Source organism: Amphiprion ocellaris, chromosome 18 (assembly GCF_022539595.1).
Source record: "Amphiprion ocellaris isolate individual 3 ecotype Okinawa chromosome 18, ASM2253959v1, whole genome shotgun sequence".
In the NCBI taxonomy this organism is placed as follows: domain Eukaryota; kingdom Metazoa; phylum Chordata; class Actinopteri; family Pomacentridae; genus Amphiprion; species Amphiprion ocellaris.
The window spans coordinates 15,566,577-15,582,938 of record NC_072783.1 but is presented as its reverse complement, the minus strand read 5'-3'; the positions used below and the strand labels follow the sequence as shown (position 1 = coordinate 15,582,938).

Below are 16,362 nucleotides of genomic sequence, written 5' to 3'. Positions count from 1 at the left end.
TAACGACTTATGTCATAGTTCCTCCGTTTGCCGTTACCTGCTTACAGAGAGTTTTTCGTTACTTACCTTTAGGGTAGACCCTCCTCACCTAGGAGGAATTACCAAGAGTTAGTTGGAGCAGTGTCTCCTTATAATTTGCCCGGCCCGTAGGGGCCACTTCTGAATTCAGAGCTTAATGCGATCAACTCGTAGTTCTCGTATATCTTGACTTGTAGTTATTGAATATCTTAACTTGTAGTTATTGTATATCTTGATTTGTGTTGTGGTCCCTGAGGACCCAGTCAATAAACCAGAGTAACACGCCATTTTCCGACTGTTCATTTCCTGCACCTGAGCTCCCACAGAACCCCGCAACACGGGAAAGTCGGGACACGAACCAGGGATCTTCTAGCTGCAAGGCAAAAGTGCTAACCACTACACCACTGTGCAGCCCAGATTAGAAAGCATAACTTTAATTACAATGTTTACAACTATTGTGTATTCAGCTGCTATGTTACCCTTCTACAGGGTGCTATGTATTGATGGTGGAACTGCATTGAATGTAGTGAAGAAGTGGTAGAAGAAGAGAAGTAAAGTGTTCAATGGAGTTTAACATGGCTGGCGCTCTCGTCCTTTTAATATTTGAAGCTAAGTGAAGTTACAACAAATTTGGCGACGAGTTTTTTTAGCGAATTTCGGTCTACCTTCTCTGTACCTACCGTGTGTGGGACAACCTGTGATCCCGTTTGACATGTGGACGAAGATGTTCCAGACGTACCTGGTTGCTATTGACATCGAGGGGGAAAAATGGCCCGATACGAGGATCCGTGCAATGCTTCTCCACTGCCTGGGCACCGAAGGCCAGCGGATAGTCTACATGCTTGTAGTTGAATGACATAAGTTCAGATAGAGAAAAACAGAAGCCAAACGAGACAGTAGCAGAGTACGTGGGCGTGGTGCGTGAGCTCCCCACCACCTGCGAGTTTGTTGAAACATTGATGAAATGATACGTGATCAACTGATTGAACACGCTAGCTGTGCAAAAGTACACGAGTACACACTAGTACAGACGGATGCTAGGCTGACACTGGACAAAGCTGTCATGCTAGCTTGTCAAGTGGAGGCGGTTATTGGGCACGCACAGAGTCTCACATCAGAGCCCCAGCCTCCTGTGCACGTCATGAGAACCAAGCCGTTTAAACGTCAACCCAGAACAAGGAGCTACAATACTACCAAGCCTGCAGCAGCACAAAAACAGGACAAACGCTGTTTTAGATGTGGATCTTCTGCTCACCTTGCCAACGCTCCAGACTGCCCTGCACGTAAAGTCACCTGCCGAAACTGCAACAAGAAAGGACATTTTGCCCGCGAATGTAAGTCCAACAAAACCACTGTTAAAGTCGGAGAAGTAGTCGTCCTTGAAATGAATACAGTGCTGGTCCTACAGAATGGACAGTTAGAGGACAAAATCAAATGTGCAGTTATAATCAATTTCTCGTCCTGTTGAGCTGATTGTGGACACAGGCTCTGCTGTGACTATCATTACTGAGCACTTCTATAAGCAGCACTTTGTTGATGTGTCGCTAGTTGACCCACTATCAAGATTAGTGACTTACACCAGAACTGAAGTTCCAGTACTAGGCTGCTTGTCAGCTGATGTGCAGTTTAAGACACCACAGTGACAGCTAACTTGTATGTGGTGAAGACAGGCACTGCCTTATTAGGACGGGATTTATTTAAGGCACTGAGACTTTGTATTGACAACAACAATGTAGTGCATACAACCTCCCTACCGATGACTTCTTCATGTGCAGCTCCTGCAACAGATGTAAAACAAAACATCAGAGAGGTAACAGCAGCACCAGTCACAGGGGAGCTTGGTCTCGCTAAAGGCTTCGTTCACCATGTGAAAGTCAAAGCGGGAGCCCAGCCTGTACAATAAAAACTACGAAGGCTTCCGCTCTCTGTCAGGCAGGCTGTCTCTGCTGAGCTGGAAAGGCTGCTGGCAATGGATGTGATAGAGAGGAATGATGCTTCCCCATGGGTATCACCCATTGTTGTCACACTATGAAACAATGGTAAACCGAGAATGCTTGTGGACTTACGTGAATCAAATAAGGCCGTAGTGATGGACAGTCACCCTCTTCCATATATGGATGACTTGTTCTCTGAAATGCATGGAGTCACTGTTTTCTCCACTATTGACTTTGCAAATGCATACCATCAGGTGCTACTGGCAGAAGAAAGCCAAGACATGACAACATTCATAACACACGAAGGATTTTTCAGGTTCAAACGGGTGCCATATGGACTGTGTTCAACTCCAAGTGCCTTCTCCAAGCTCATGTCCCCAGTGCTTAAAGACCTGAAAGGGGTCCAAAACTATTTGGACGATGTGATTGTCTATGGAAAAGACCAGAAAGACCATGACAACAACCTGCAGGCGGTGCTCAATGCGCTTAAGGACGCCGGCCTTCAGCTCCAACCATGATAAGTGCCACTTCAACCAGACCAGACTTCAGTTCCTTGGGCACACTATCTCAGCTCAGGGCTTGCTACCAGATCAGGATCATCTCAGAGCTATTACTGAGACTCCAGCACCATGTGACACCACCACACTATGTTCATTTCTGGGGCTCACAGCATAGTATTCTAAATTTGTGAGAAACTTTGCATCTCTGGTGGACCCTATGAGAAAGTGCTTGCATGATGACAGGTTCCAGTGGACTGCAGTGGTGCAATCAAGCTTCGAAGCAGTAAAGACTGATATTGTGAACAGCTCAGCGCTGTCTGTCTTCGACCGCCCCTTCCTACCTTTGTATCTACAGATGCGTCAGATTATGGTCTAGGGGCCGTACTGACCCAAATACACCCTGACAAGGCAGAACGTACAGTTGCATTTGCTTTGCGTTCACTTACACCCACGGAACGGACGTACTCCATTGTGGAAAAGGAGGCATTAGCCTGCGTATGGGCAGTGGAAAAATGGAGGACCTTTTTATGGGGGGTTAGACTTACACTGCGCACAGACCACCAGGCCGTAACTACCCTGTTAGCCACTAAAGGCCTTGGATGTGCAGGAATGCGTATTGCTTGATGATCAGCCAGACTCATGTGCTTCACATATTACATGGTGTACCATGCTGGTGCACAAAACCATGCTGCTGACTGTCTCTCCAGGTTACCTCTCTCCTTTGAAGAGAATGCAGAACCAGTGACAGAGCCTGAACTCATAGCCCTGTTGGATACTGAAATGAAAGCTCTCTCAGTGAAAGACTTTGCTGAGACTTGTAAGATATGCCCTGAGCTTACTGCCCTGAGAACGCAGATGAACAATGGATGGCATAGAACTGCAAAATTTCCACCTGCAGCGCTCAAGCCTAACTTTGCTATCAGAGAGGTGCTGTCAGTACAAGATGACAGTATACAGGGGCTCTCACCGGCGCTTAGTACCTGTGACCCTGAGAAAGCAGCTGGTGGACCTGGCCCATGAAACACACCAAGGTGTTGTGTGCACTAAGCAAAGACTGAGAGACTTATACTGGTGGCCAGGCATGGACACCTGAGTGCAAGAGACAATCAGTGCATGTGTGACCTGCCAGATGAATGATAAAAGTGCAAAAACACATGCTGCACCGCTTCAGCCTATCCCACTGCCAGATGGCTCATGGCAGAAAGTGGGGATTGACATTGTCGGACCGTTTGAGTCAGCGAACTGGGATTGTGGCTATGCTATAACAACGATAGACTACTACACAAAATGGCCAGAGGTTGTGTTTACTCCATCCATCACAACTACAGCAATCACAAGCTTCCTGTCTACAGTGTTCTCGCGGTTTGGCAACCCTGCAGAGCTCATGAGCGATAATGGCGCTCAATTTACTTCAAGTGAGTTTGCGGACTTCCTTGCAGTTAGCGACATTACACACAGGAAGGTGTCTCTGTATTATCCTCAAGCAAATGGAGCCTTAGAACGCTGGAATCGCGTTCTCAAAGAGACATTACTGACTGCCAAACAGGAGAGAAAAGCATGGAAACCATTTGTACAGGACTTCCTGCTCGCATACCGCGCAACTCCTCATAGCACCACAGGGGTGTCATCACATGAGCTCATGTTCAACAGGAAAATGCACACAAAAGTGGACATTGGCCGAGCAAGTAAGCACATTCCACTATCAGAGAATCAGCTGCGTAGTCGTGTCACTGCCAAACACAATGCATCAAAAGCCTACACCGATATGAGGAGAGGTGCACAGTCACCTCGGATCAAAGAGGGTAGCATAGTCAGAGTAAGGAAGCCCTTCCACATCAAGAAAGGACTGTCAAAGTTTCACTTGCCTACCAGAGAGGTACGGAGGGCTGGCTCAAGTGCTTATCTGCTAGAAGATGGACGTACATGGAATGCCACTCACCTGTCCTTGGCACCAGAAACTGCAACTGACGGCCTTGCAGGTGATGCTACTCCAGAGCCTGAGCAGATCTCTGTGAAACCACCTGACAATGACACTTGCAGATCCACTCGAGTCAGAAAGAAGCCTGGTTGGCTTGATGCTTATGATCAGTAATTGTTCTCATGACTTTGGGGTTAAATTTGAAAAAAAACAATGAAAAAAAACATGATAGTATGCTTTAGTATACATGAAGTGTCACAAGATGTTTATTGGTTACTATACTTCCTTACTGTTGACTTCACTTAAGTTTAAAATAGGGTTGAGTATGAGTGTTCTGCTGTGATATTAGTTTCTACTGTGATTTAAAATGGTTATATAGTTCTGTCATGCTTTTGAGCTACAGTTTAAATCTTAAAGATCTTGGTAAATCTTGTAAGGTTAGAAATAATTAAGCTCAGCTTTAATGAGCACCGATGTTCTCTGATGTGATTAGGCAGAGTGTTACTGTTTATGTCCTGGTATTTCTCTAAACGGGGGGGGGGGGGGGGGTATTGTGTATTCAGCTGCTATGTTACCTTGCTAGAGGGTGGTATGTATTGATGGTGGAACTGCATTGAATGTAGTGAAGAAGAAGTGGTAGAAGAGAAGTAAAGTGTTCAATGTAGTTGTGGGACGCGATTCAAAAAATTAATCTAATTAATTACAGGCATTGCAATTAATTAATCGCAATTCGCACTTGTCAAATAGCAATATTTGACACAATAAGTGGAGTTTTTCAATTGAAATAAAATTGTGGTTGACAGTTGAATCAATGAATAGACATATACGTTTTTCTGATTTAAAATTTATTTTAAAAAAATTAAAATGGGACATATAGAAAAAAGTGATTTTGATGATTTAACGTCTGGATTTAGTTGTTTTTTCCACTGTATGGCACATAACATCAGCATAAGTAGTTCAAGGAGCTTCAGAAAGTTGAAAATCCAGAGATTCATTCTGTTTTCATCGTTTCTGGGTCTGATAAATGGTGTAATTTTGATGGTTCTTTTTTTTTTTTTTTTTTTAAGAATATAAATTTTTGTGTAATTTTTTATACACAAAAAGTTTCTAATTAAGTTATTAAAAGACAAACATTATTGTTGTTTATTTATTCCTCCTCCAAGGAGGCGGAGCCTCGACAGTGTAATAACTTAAACAAAATTGTTTGTTTCATTTCTATTTATCTGTATTTTTCACCTGTCTGCTACATTCACAGATTACTGCAAAATCAAAGTGCAATTATAGCTATTAGATTCAACATTGTAAGACTTTTTGTAAACTCAAACACTGTCTTGAAAAGTGCTCTATTATGGGATGGCTACACAGTTAGCAGGACTGTCGTAGCTAACGCTAGCTCTGGTGCTAACAGCAACATGTTTTACATTGAGGTGAATCCATTGGGTTGAAGTGCTGCTGTGATCAGAAAACTCTTTGTTGCACAATTTACACACAACCAGGCTTTTATCCAAGCTGCCATCAGGAAGATTTTTAAAAGAAATTTTTCCTCCCGACAAGCACAACATGTTCTCGTCTTCCTTCACTGTTCACACTGTACTGCTTACATCACTCAGTGCTTCCTGTGCATCTTCATCGCGGCTGCAAACAGACTTTAGGTTCATTACTGCCACCTACTGGGCTGGAGTGTTCATCAGAGTTACTGGAGTGCCAGAAATTAGGGAACTGAGAAAGGTGTGATTAAATGCATTAATTTATTTAACACGTTATTTTTGGTGTAATTAATTAATCGAAATTAACGCGTTACAGTCCCAGCCCGAGTTCAATGGAGTTTAACATGGCTGGCGCTCTCGTCCTTTTCTTTTAATATTTGAAGATAAGTGAAGTTACAACAACAACCCATCATTTGTATAAGTTCTGATGGATGTGGTGGTATTTTACAATGCCTCTTTCCCTAACACATTTGACTCACCTGGGAGTTTAAAACTTGTTGGATCATCTGACTACTTGTGTCTCTTTGTACATATGACTTCCTATTAGCCACATTGCTGCTACCAAGATCCCAGATACTAACTTAGGAGAGCAAAGCTATTATTATCTATTGGAAAGACTGACAAGAATGAGACCATATCTGTAATAAACAGAAACATATGAATAAAAGTTGTGGAAAAGAAAATTGGATTACATCAGCAAAGAGAATACTTAATTGTAAAGAGGATTTGCTGTGAAAAAGCTGTATAGAACAAAATGTGAAGCAATTTGTGAATTTATAGCATGTCATTAGACTCCCACTGGAATCATGATTTAATATTCTATTCTGTTTCTCTTTCTGGTTCATTGATGATATTTTTCAGCTCATCAAAGTCATACTGGGAAAAATATCCTGATTTCCATTGCAGCTGAGTTTTCCTTGCATAAAAACTTATGAAACCATCCATAAAAGCTCTAGGGCTGGACCTGAATATCCGATCGTTATGGTGGTATACGAATATTTATTTTCAGATCCAAATATTCGGATTTGGATTTATTGATATTCTTGACTACGCCAATATTTACAGGATAAAATTCTATGACTTTCAGGGTACTTCTTGCAGGATGTCTATCATTTCTTCCAGACCTCAGTGTATAAAAAACGCATTCTCAGTTTCATGGTTGGAAGATCAATTTAGTGGAGCCACTGGCGCCCTGCAGCCAGTTTCGGAGGAAATCCTTTACCAAAACACAAACACTAATGTGCACAGAGTGGGTACAGTCAGGTTTTATACCTGAAGTACTCATTGTACAGAAGTTCAGAAGAGTTAAGGCGCATGCCTGTTAAGAGCTGCTGAAGACTCACATGCATAAAAACAAGAGCCTGAAGGCACAAAAAGGCACACTGATAATGAGACAGACAGAAGGGCTAGGCGTTCGGCTCCTTGCCAAAACGGGGTTCAAGCTGTCCCAGCGGTATGGAAAGAACAAGGCCTTTCAAGAGTTCTAGTTACAACATGAGCCGGCATTCCTCGCATAGCACACCCACCATGCTATCCTACATGTTTGCAGTCTCTGTGCATCTACAAACTGTCAGCTCCCTTGTCTTCCACCCACTCTTCCTCCTTCTCTCTTCACACAAAAGTAGCAGGACACTCCATCTGACATCGGGATCAGTCAAATCAGGAGCACGTTGACTCTACATCACCCTGAGGAGTTGGTGCAAACAGATGTGTAATAAATCGAATTGTGTTTTCTTTCAAAGACAGAGAAATTACAGGGTTTGCTCCCTGCTGAAAGCTGATGTCCACAGAATCAGAAATTACTACGATCTGAAGGGTAGTCAGTATGGAAGCCTTCTATTGTTTTCTATGGTTACAACAAACAAAGAAAGCACACCATGTGATGCTGTGCTTTGACAGCCTTATCAGATGCATAAGCAATGCTCTGAACTACTGTTGTTATGCTCCCACCACACCTCTTTCATAACAGCTCAAGCATCCCAGACAGAAGAAGGGGCTATTGGTACTTTGATGTCGAGAACGTAGTTCACCGAGAAATGGAGAAGCGATCAAAAGAGGAGGGAAGTAAAGAGAGGAGGAGGAGAAGTCGGGGATAGGGAGACATGAATCTGTTCCCCCCATTCAGGTGCGATGGGGGGAAAGTTTTTTTTTAAATGTGTGTGTCAGGTGTGTAAACAAAAAAAACATGTAAAGGATTTTGCTGCAAGATGAGACAAGTGCGCAAGCTGCAATGAGTGGAATACGAGCTGGAGAATGTAAATAAGAACCAAAAGACCACCTAGGCAAGATGAGTTGTTTGTTTGGTTTCCTTTAACAAGACTGCAGTTAATCAGTCAGGTGAGATAAATGTTTGCTACATCAGAACCATCAAAATATAGTTTTACTTTTCAAATTTTGCTGTGTCCATTAATTTTTTCTGTGATATTTCAAAATGCGCAAACTTAAGCTGATCTCCGGCTCCTTCATTCCAATCACAGATGTACCAGGCCTTATACTATCAGTGAAATAAATAAACTGGTCAATATCGGTTTGTGCAGGTTAGCACAGTTCACATTGTATTACTGGTGCTTGACAAACTGGTTACATTGTTAAAATGCAATTACTAATTAAAAACACTAACACAAAATATTTTAAAAATAAAACCACATAAATAAGTCAATAAAACTAATGAAATTAAATAAATGGTAAAAAAAAAATAACAAAAATTACATAAAAGAGACAGACTGAAAAGGCAGGATTTAATGTTGTGTTTAAAGATATCAAAATGTTCAGCTGTTCTAAGATCCTCAGCAGACTGCATGAAAAATATAAATTGCCTCACAAACGGTTTCTGTCCTACAATTGCAACCAACTGACACACGCGTTCCAGAGGACCTGAAAGACAATCCTGGTCCAGAGATAAGAAGCATGTCAGTCAAAAGTCAAGAAATATGACAAGCTATGATCACACACCAATGTATAGTCTACCCTTTGTCTGAAACAAGTCACAGTAAGAACATTGGACACTCTGATCATGTTGTCTGATATGGAGCTTCAGCATAAGATGAACATTACAAGTTTAACATAAAATAGACTCTAAAAGTTGGCATACATGCTAGCACACCAGTGTTTCCTCTACATTCATTTAGGAGTGGTGGGCCGCCATTCCTAAATCCTAGCCACTCCTTCAAATTTTCTTATTTATTAATAAATTTTTTATTGTCACAAATACACCACCGCCGCATGTCTCCACCTTCACAGCAGAGTCCTGCATTGTGTTGGGTACTCGCGAGTACCAAGGTAAACTACAGATAACCATCTTGCTCAGTATCTACTCTTTGATATGTCGGATTAATACGACGTTAATTACTTGCGAGTGCGCGGCCTTGAAAGTGACGTCACGTCAAGCACCCAGGCACCAGGTCAGAGAGTCAGGGGAGTGTCATCTTGGAAAATAGGGCAGCCACTTACCGGCGAAAAGTTGCTAGCTTAAGATAACTCATAATAGATTTTACAAGTTAAATAGACATTCATAAAATATTGATGTCCAGCTAACGTTACGTAACATATCGGTAGCTTAAGTTAATTGGACCCGGTGCCAACTCAGTGTCGCTAACATGAGTAAACTAATTGATAGCATTAAGCTAATATCTAGACGCCATGATGTAACTGCTGAATGCATTTTCAGATGAGCTTGTTCAAATATTTCTCTAAGAAGAGAAAGACACCTGACAAAGATGACGCTAGTCAGGTATCATTAGCCTTTTACTGACATATATGATCATGGTTAGGTAAAAAATTGTGTTTACTCTTGCAATCACGTGATGTGCGTGTAAATTATCAAACATTAATGTTTTATGTAATCGTACAAGACAAGTAACATTAGACAGGGAGGAGAAGTGGAACAAAGTGAAGGAGAACAGAGTACAGCAGGGGGAGAGCCAAGAGAAAGAGCAGGAGAGCAAAGTGATGGTGCAGGAGAGAGAGATGAGAATAGAGGAGAAAAACCTAAAGGGAAGCCCAGGCTATCAGGGGGACCCTAAATGGGTTGAAAAAACAGCTGGTTCCACTCATCCTTTTTTCCTTTCTTATTTTTTTTTGCACAATATACATGTCAATATTTCTATTAAATAAAAATAAATAAATAAATTCAGTGTATTTTCATTTTAATAGCAATGAAAACCCAGAAAAATTAATTGTTCTGAGCCTGGGTACAAACTTTGCCACTGATTCTACAGTCCCATCCAGAAATTATTATTTATTGCTTTTATTTTTATTTATTGAATTTTATTGTTTTATTTATTTATTTTTTACATTCAGCCTTTTAAAAGTCATTTTCAACTGGCCATTCAATAAATAGGTTGTAAAAGTAAAATCTGCAGTCAAGTGGTCATTTGTTTATGCCACCATGGCTCCCTGGAGAGCCTGCCCCCGCTGCTGAAAAAAATCCTAGAGGACACACTGCACGCTATTGTCCATTAACACATCCAGTAGACACAGTGGAACACATTAATTTGCTTAAGGCTACAGCACCTGCTAAGAGAAACAACTGGTTCTTTAGCAGTTAAACGCTCCACTAATGCTCACCTGTTTCACTACTTTTGTCTGTCTTTTGTTTGACGATTCAAGGAGCACAAAGTGTGTTTACAAGAGCCTTTCCTCTGAAAACAGCTGCTTGCTTGTGGCTGAAAATAACATGGATAAGATCTTTGATCAAATTTTGTGTCCATTTATTAAGACGGTGCTACTGGATTTTATAGCAAGAAACATCTAACTGAGTGATTTATTCTCTTAAAGCTTCACTTTGCAACTGTTTTTTCCTTTAAAATGAGACAGCACATTAGTGTTTCTGTAAAGTAGCTATTTACTACCAAAATATTTATTATTTGCAGCCCATGAATCCAAAACAATAAGATGAAAGATGCTAAATAGTTTTGATGAATTGAAGGAAAACTGCAGAATCTGGTAATGATTTAAGACATTTTTACATTAGACAGATATTTGACCAATTATCCATAAAGAGTACTAATTGATGCAACAACAACAATGTAATACTAGTAAGTACAGCTGCCTCAGTTAATCAGAGCCTGACTTTTCTTAGCATTTTAACATGAAAGATTGGTCTGGTGCATGTTCATTTTTGCTTGGTAAGTTTTAGTAAGTGCATCTGACATTTGCCCTTTCTTTTACCAATCTGTGCATATAGTATCAGCCATAAGCTGTTTGTTGTTTGCCACATGTCAACTCAAAATATGAGCTATTCTAAATAAGACATGAACCTCTCTATAACATTTTAGAAAAAGACAGAAAGACTTTCAACTGTTGATTTGACAAAAAATATAGAAAAAAACAACCAGAAATCACAGGGATCACTTGCAAGTTAGGCTCTATATCTGGTAAATATTCCTTGCTTTTCATTTGAAAATGAAGAAAAGATCTCTTGATTCAGGAGTTGTGGGTTTTGATAAACCCACACTGCAATGAGGAGAGGATAAAAAGCATACAAACATTGAGACCACAGCTGTCTGGGGCAAGAACAAAATACAGAGGAGTGAGGAAAGGGGGTAATTTAAGGTCATCATGCGTCTCTGGTGATAAATGGTTTGTGGTCGGGTAAGGACCTCATCAAATGAAACACTTAACTGAGGAACACATCCATCTAACTGCACTGATTACTGAGAGGACAAACATAGTTCCTCAAACCAAACCCAGGCAGAGCAGGGACTCAGCTTCACTTCAGCTGTCCCACAGAATTCCTAATAAGGCTCACTATTTGGACTTGTTTCTGCATGAAACACACTGCGGTGTTATTAAAACAAGATCTAGGGCAACACATGTTAAATAAAACCTATAACTTTCTAATTTATGAAAATGTTTGCAACCATAAATTAATTTTAAAGTCCCAGCTAACAGTGTTTCCACCAGTGCCAGTGTCCTTGGCAGGTGGTGAGGTGCTGACCAAATCCCTGTAGGAGTGTATGTGAGTTGAAAACAATGTGATTAAACTGGGATGTTAAGGCTCACCAAGTGGGAACCATCATTCAGCTGTAGTGAGGAATGACAGCGATTGGCTGTGTCAGCTTAAACTGCTGCCCTCAGAAAGGAGAAAAGTCATTCCAGATTGCAAAATAACTCCAGCAAAGCGATGAGATATTTGGCAAAGAATGTATTATTGGCTACATGTTTCAGAATTAAAAGTTGCCCTGAATGGAAATCTCTAATTTAGTTTTTATTTTTAAATTTTTTTAAATATCCATTCTCAGTGTCTCACTTCTGTTTACATGGTCACACTCGAAAATAAATGCTTTTTGAGTCTGACATTTTTTTACCCTGTTATCTGCAACTCCTCATTGACCTGAATATCTACAGCGAAGCTAGCATGACCAATACATTAACAACAGTTACAATACGGTGGACAACCAGAACAAGCTATCCTCTGGCAGTTTGGTTTGAGCTTAACTTCGAAATTTGCTTTGGCAGGGAGTGTGGTATCTTGTTACCTAGTATGGCATGCTTAGTAAGAGGAAAGGTGCGAACAAGTTCGAAGTTCATTCATTGGGGTCTTCTTTGTCTGAGAATGCAGGCATTAGAACTTTGTCGGCTTTTGGTACTCTTACTCTGGTCATTCAGGTAGTAATATGCCAGTTTAATCAACAAGGGCAAAGTAAACAATTTGAGGAAATGTTCAGCAGCTTTGGAACAATATACAAAACGTACATGTAAGTTTATGATGCAACCTTTCATATGATTATAATGAAAAACTAAAAACATTTTTAAAAAGCAAAATTTGCCATAATTTTTACTTAACAGTTAAGGCAGAAATAGCTATTAAAACAACTGCAACATCTTCATAGTGAACTTACAGTATAATTTAATGTCATTTCTGGTTTAGAATTGGCCATGACACTAAAGTGCTTATGTTCAGTGTGAGCTCCACATGGCTGCCAGCCAACTGACTTGAAACAAGCTACAACACCCAACTTTAAAGGCTAACCTTGTAGCATGCTATAGCGGAAAGATGAAAATTGGTGCACTGGCAAAACTTTCTGGGTGGAACATAAATAGACAGGACATACAAAGAGGAAGTTTCACACCTCATTGCATACCGAACCTTTTGGGGAGAATACACAGACTGTTACACCCCTAACAGACACATCTGTCTAGCTGTCTACACTGACCTATACATTCTAAAGGTGAGTATCTGTTATACACAGCTGTGGAAATTTACTCTGGCAGAAACCCCTCAAATTCCTGCAACTATCTGAAAACACTCAACAGTGTTTACCTTGTTAGAACATTGTGAAAATGACACCCTCTGTGTAGATTAGACTGACCTGTTGACCTGGTTATCTGTGAAGCAGTTGATTACTGGCTCAACAGTCATGTGTAATGGTCACCTCTTTTATTTCACCAGTGTTGTAAAGTCGTGTGTGTGATGCTATCTGAATCAGTCCGTGAAGTGGAAAAGTTAAGATCACTGTGCTATTATTGCAAAACTCTTCCAAAAGTGTTTTTAATGTCAGTGTTTAACACAGAATTAGACTAAAATTATGTCCCTAATCAGCTTGAAGCTGAATTTAGACTTTACCAAAATGTCACCGTCTCTCTACCTTAATGTGCTTAGGAGAGACATCTGATTGTCAGGTGTTATCAGTTGTAATCCTGGTAAGTCACAGATTCACAGCCTGATATGTGATGCATGTTAATGCCACTGGGTGAACAGAGGTCAGGACATCTGCCTGCAGAGACAAACAAGCCCATAGAGCAAGATCAGCAACAGCCTTTACATAGGTGACTGAGTGGCAGCCAAATGAGATTTCCTGACGGACTCCTACCTGCAACAGAAAACCTTTCGTTTTATTTCCAGGTGTACAGGGGCACAATAAGTATGTTGCACATGAACTGTGAGTGCAAAATGACTTGAGAAAAAAATCTAAATGTGATGTTTCTCACAGGTAGAATGATTCAAGGACAAGAGGACGGCATGAATTTGAGAAACCAATTACACAACAGTTTGAAGTCTGGGTAAAATTTGCTGTGTATAGTATACCCTAAATGTCAGTCTTTGTGACTTGCTAATTGCATAATTTAAAATCGCAATTTTACTTTGAAGTCAGTCAATTGTTCAGCCCTACTATGTGTTCAACTGAACACATAGAGTTTCTTAGTTTCTCCTAGTTTCCTAGACAGGACAATATAAACACTGCACACCACACACCCAGGGGTATGCACATACACCAAATTTGCAAAGTGATACACCTTAGTTTCACCAATTCTTCATCAATTACTTCAGAGCTGAAACATTTGCTATGATTACAAAAATGCTAGGACTGAGTCTTGAGAAAACCTCTTAATATCAAAACAGCTCCAGGCTGTTTTATCCAATAATTTGCTTCGTTGTTAAAAATGAAGAAAGTAATCTCCCATGCTGCTGCTAGCAAGTAGGTCAGATGCACTAAATGTCGCTGACTATGAGCCAGTTTGGAAATGAAACAGATGATTTGTTGTGCTGCATTGTGTACTGGTATGTGCACATGAACCAGTGCTGCTACATCTGTATACTTCCCCCTGAAAACCAAGGAGATTAGAACAAGCATAAACACACCTGTAGGGTTCATATTACATAATGTGTCTCAACCCTTCACCCTAGCGACAAAACACTTGACATACCATTCAAATCATCTGTTTACTCTGCTAACCCAACTTGCTGCACAGCCGCTCCTTTATTTCCATGCACTCTTTCTACAAATGAGAGCCCTGAGGCTCTGTGTTTGAGTGCTTCACTATCTCAAAATGTTGCCGGGGAAGGGGGGGGGGGGGCATATATATATATATATATATATATATATATATATATATATATATATATATATATATATATATATATGAGTGGTGGGACGCGATTTAAAAAAATTTATCTAATTAATTACAGGCTCTGTAATTAATTAATTGCAATAATTGCAGTTTTGTCAAATAGCAATATTTGACACAATAAGTGAAGTTTTTCAATTCAAATAAAATTGTGGTTGACAGTTGAATCAATGAATAGACATATATGTGTTTATAATTTAAAATGTATTTTAAAAAAGGAAAATGGTACATATAGAAAAAAGTGATTTTGATGACTTAAAGCCTGAATTTAGTAGTTTATTTTTTCCACTGTATGGCAAATAAATCAGCAGAAGTAGTTCAAGGAGCTTCAAAAAGTTGAAAATCCAGAGATTCATTCTGTTTTCATCTTTTCTGGGTCTGATAAATGGTGTAATTTTGATGGTTCTTTTTATAGGAATGTCAATTTTTATTTAATTTTTATAAACAAAAAGTTCATAATTAGGTTATTAAAAGAGATATTTTTGTTGTTTAGGTTATTCCTCCTCCAAGGAGGCAGAGCCTCGACAGAGTAAAAACTTAAATCACAAAAATGTTTCATTTCTATTTATCTTCATTTTTCATCTGTCTGCTACATTCACAGATTACTGCAAATCTAAGTGCAATTCTAGCGATTTTATTCAACATTTTAAAACTTTCTGTAAACTCAAGCACTGTCTAGAAAAGTGGTCTATTATGGGATGGCTACACCATTAGCATGACTCGTAGCTAACATTAGCTCTGGGCTAACAGCAACATGTTTAGCATTAAAGTGATACCGTCGGCTTGAAGCGACGCAGTGATCAGAAAACTCTTTGTTGTACAATTTGCACACAACCAGGCTTTTATCCAAGCTGCCATTGGGAAGATTTTTAAAAGAAAACTTTCTGCCCAACAAGCTCAATCTCATCTTCCTTCACTGTTCACCAGTGCCTGACTTCACTCAGTGCTTCCTGTGCTTCTTCTTCATGGCTACAAACAGACTTTATGTTCATTACCGCCATCTACTGGGCTGCAGTTTTCATCAGAGTTATATATTATAGTATAGTGTATATATATACATATATATATATATATATATATATATATATATATATATATATATATATATATATATATATATATATATTAAAAAAATATATATATATATAATATATATATATATATATATTAAAAAAAAAATATATATATATAATATATATATATATATATATATATATATATATATATATATATATATATATAAAATATATATATATAAATATATATATATATATATATATATATATATATATATATATATATATATATATATATATATATATATATATATATATATAAATATATATATATATATATAAAATATATATATATATATAGGGCTGCACAGTCCGTAGTGGTTAGCACTTTCGCCTTGCAGCGAGAAGATCCCTGGTTCGCGTCCCGGCTTTCCCGGGATCTTTCTGCATGGAGTTTGCATGTTCTCCCTGTGCATGCGTGGGTTTTCTCCGGGTACTCCGGCTTCCTCCCACAGTCCAAAAATATGCTGAGGTTAATTGATTACTCTAAATTGCCCGTAGGTGTGAATGTGTGAGTGATTGTTTGTCTTTGTATGTAGCCCTGCGACAGACTGGCGACCTGTCTAGGGTGTCCCCTGC

The 16,362-nt window shown here is 39.5% G+C and overlaps 1 protein-coding gene across 5 annotated transcripts in view; it reads right to left on the bottom strand.

Moving 5' to 3' along the window:
* LOC111577809 (caskin-2-like) overlaps positions 1 to 16,362 on the bottom strand; it is a 96,764-nt gene that overhangs the window by 60,080 nt on the left and 20,322 nt on the right. The window lies entirely within an intron of this gene.